The sequence below is a fragment of the Musca autumnalis genome, unplaced genomic scaffold, assembly GCF_047663935.1.
Source record: "Musca autumnalis isolate F117 unplaced genomic scaffold, ASM4766393v1 scaffold_126, whole genome shotgun sequence".
Classification (NCBI taxonomy): Eukaryota; Metazoa; Arthropoda; class Insecta; order Diptera; family Muscidae; genus Musca; species Musca autumnalis.
In genome coordinates, this window is record NW_027411674.1 from 180,977 (window position 1) to 184,984 (window position 4,008).

Below are 4,008 nucleotides of genomic sequence, written 5' to 3' on the forward strand. Positions count from 1 at the left end.
TCAAATCAATCACATGTCCATATGAGAGCAAATATATCGTGACCCATTATATCTCCAGTCTCGCTTCTTACGTCGTTTGTTAAGGAAACTTTGACACACAATCCATGCAATTTATATGATCATATTGAATTCCCTTTCGAAGATAGATGCAGAAGCATCCAAGTCTCAAGAAATACATGGGTCAGATTTGTCAAATCAAACACATGCCCATACGAGAGCAAATATATCGTGACCCATAATATCTGCAGTATCGCTTCTTACATCGTTTGTTAAGCAAACTTTGACACACAATCCATGCATTTTATATGACGATATTGAATTCCGTCTCGAAGATAGATGCAGAAGCATCCAAGTCTCAAAAAATACATGGGTCAGCTTTGTCAAATCAATCACATGTCCATATGAGAGCAAATATACCGTGACCCATAATATCTGCAGTCTCGCTTCTTACGTCGTTTGTTAAGCAAACTTTGACACACAGTCCATGCAATTTATATGACGATATCGAATTCTGTCTCGAAGATAGATGCAGAAGCATCCATGTCTCAAGAAATACAAGGGTCACCTTTGTCAAATCAATCACATGTCCATATGAGAGCAAATATATCGTGACCCACAATATCTCCAGTCTCGCTTCTCACGTCGTTTGTTAAGCAAACTTTGACACACAATCCATGCAATTTATATGACGATATCGAATTCCGTTTCGAAGATAGATGCAGAAGCATCCAAGTCTCATGAAATAGAAGGGTCAGCTTCGTCAAATCAATCACATGTCCATATGAGAGCAAATATATCGTGACCCATAATATCTGCAGTCTCGCTTTTTACGTCGTTTGTTAAGCAAACTTTGACACATAATCCATGCATTTTATATGACGATATTGAATTCCGTCTCGAAGATAGATGCAGAAGCATCCAAGTCTCAAAAAATACATGGGTCAGCTTTGTCAAATCAATCACATGTCCATATGAGAGCAAATATACCGTGACCCATAATATCTGCAGTCTCGCTTCTTACGTCGTTTGTTAAGCAAACTTTGACACACAATCCATGCAATTTATATGACGATATCGAATTCCGTCTCGAAGATAGATAAAGAAGAATCCTCATGAAATACATGGGTCAGCTTTGTCAAATCAATCACATTTCCATATGAGAGCAAATATATCGTGACCCATAATATCTGCCGTCTCGCTTCTTACGTCGTTTGTTAAGCAAACTTTGACACACAATCCATGCAATTTATATGACGATATCGAATTCCGTATCGAAGATAGATGCAGAAGCATCCAAGTCTCATGAAATGCAACGGTCAACTTCGTCAAATCAATCACATGTCCATATGAGAGCAAATATATCGTGACCCATAATATCTGCAGTCTCGCTTCTTACATCGTTTGTTAAGCAAACTTTGACACACAATCCGTGCAATTTATAAGACGATATAGAATTCCGTCTCGAAGATAGATGCAGAAGCATCCAAGCCTCATGAAATAGAAGGGTCAGCTTCGTCAAATCAATCACATGTCCATATGAGAGCAAATATATCGTAACCCATAATATCTGCAGTCTCGCTTCTTACGTCGTTTGTTAAGCAAACTTTGACACACAATCCATGCAATTTATATGACCATATTGAAGTCCCTTTGGAAGATAGATGCAGAAGCATCCAAGACTCAAGAAATACATGGGTCAGATTTGTCAAATCAATCACATGCCCATACGAGAGCAAATATATCGTGACCCATAATATCTGCAGTCTCGCTTCTTACGTCGTTTGTTAAGCAAATTTTGACACACAATCCATGCATTTTATATGACGATATTTAATTCCGTCTCGAAGATAGATGCAGAAGCATCCAAGTCTCAAAAAATACATGGGTCAGCTTTGTCAAATCAATCACATGTCCATATGAGAGCAAATATACCGTGACCCATAATATCTGCAGTCTCGCTTCTTACGTCGTTTGTTAAGCAAACTTTGACACACAGTCCATGCAATTTATATGACGATATCGAATTCCGTCTCGAAGATAGATGCAGAAGCATCCATGTCTCAAGAAATACAAGGGTCACCTTTGTCAAATCAATCACATGTCCATATGAGAGCAAATATATCGTGACCCACAATATCTCCAGTCTCGCTTCTCACGTCGTTTGTTAAGCAAACTTTGACACACAATCCATGCAATTTATATGACGATATCGAATTCCGTTTCGAAGATAGATGCAGAAGCATCCAAGTCTCATGAAATAGAATGGTCAGCTTCGTCAAATCAATCACATGTCCATATGAGAGCAAATATATCGTGACCCATAATATCTGCAGTCTCGCTTCTTACGTCGTTTGTTAAGCAAACTTTGACACACAATCCATGCAATTTATATGACCATATTGAATTCCCTTTCGAAGATAGATGCAGAAGCATCCAAGTCTCAAGAAATACATGTGTCAGATTTGTCAAATCAATCACATGCCCATACGAGAGCAAACTTTGACACACAATCCATGCATTTTATATGACGATATTGAATTCCGTCTCGAAGATAGATGCAGAAGCATCCAAGTTTCAAAAAATACATGGGTCAGCTTTGTCAAATCAATCACATGTCCATAAGATAGCAAATATATCGTGACCCATAATATCTCCAGTCTCGCTTCTTACGTCGTTTGTTAAGGAAACTTTGACACACAATCCATGCAATTTATATGACCATATTGAATTCCCTTTCGAAGATAGATGCAGAAGCATCCAAGTCTCAAGAAATACATGGGTCAGATTTGTCAAATCAAACACATGCCCATACGAGAGCAAATATATCGTGACCCATAATATCTGCAGTCTCGCTTCTTACGTCGTTTGTTAAGCAAACTTTGACACATAATCCATGCATTTTATATGACGATATTGAATTCCGTCTCGAAGATAGATGCAGAAGCATCCAAGTCTCAAAAAATACATGGGTCAGCTTTGTCAAATCAATCACATGTCCATATGAGAGCAAATATACCGTGACCCATAATATCTGCAGTCTCGCTTCTTACGTCGTTTGTTAAGCAAACTTTGACACACAATCCATGCAATTTATATGACGATATCGAATTCCGTATCGAAGATAGATGCAGAAGCATCCAAGTCTCATGAAATGCAAGGGTCAACTTCGTCAAATCAATCACATGTCCATATGAGAGCAAATATATCGTGACCCATAATACCTGCAGTCTCGCTTCCTACGTCGTTTGTTAAGCAAACTTTGACACACAATCCATGCAATTTATATGACGATATCAAATTCCGTTTCGAAGATAGATGCAGAAGCATCTATGTCTCAAAAAATACAAGGGTCAGCTTTGTCAAATCAATCACATGTCCATATGAGAGCAAATATATCGTGACCCATAATGTCTGCAGTCTCGCTTCTTACGTCGTTTGTTAAGCAAACTTTGACACACAATCCATGCAATTTATATGACGATATCGAATTCCGTATCGAAGATAGATGCAGAAGCATCCAAGTCTCATGAAATGCAACGGTCAACTTCGTCAAATCAATCACATGTCCATATGAGAGCAAATATATCGTGACCCATAATATCTGCAGTCTCGCTTCTTACATCGTTTGTTAAGCAAACTTTGACACACAATTCATCCAATTTATATGACCATATTGAATTCCCTTTCGAAGATAGATACAGAAGCATCCAAGTCTCAAAAAATACATGGGTCAGCTTTGTCAAATCAATCACATGTCCATATGAGAGCAAATATATCGTGACCCATAATATCTGCAGTCTCGCTTCTTACATCGTTTGTTAAGCAAACTTTGACACACAATCCGTGCAATTTATAAGACGATATAGAATTCCGTCTCGAAGATAGATGCAGAAGCATCCAAGCTTCATGAAATAGAAGGGTCAGCTTCGTCAAATCAATCACATGTCCATATGAGAGCAAATATATCGTGACCCATAATATCTGCAGTCTCGCTTCTTACGTCGTTTG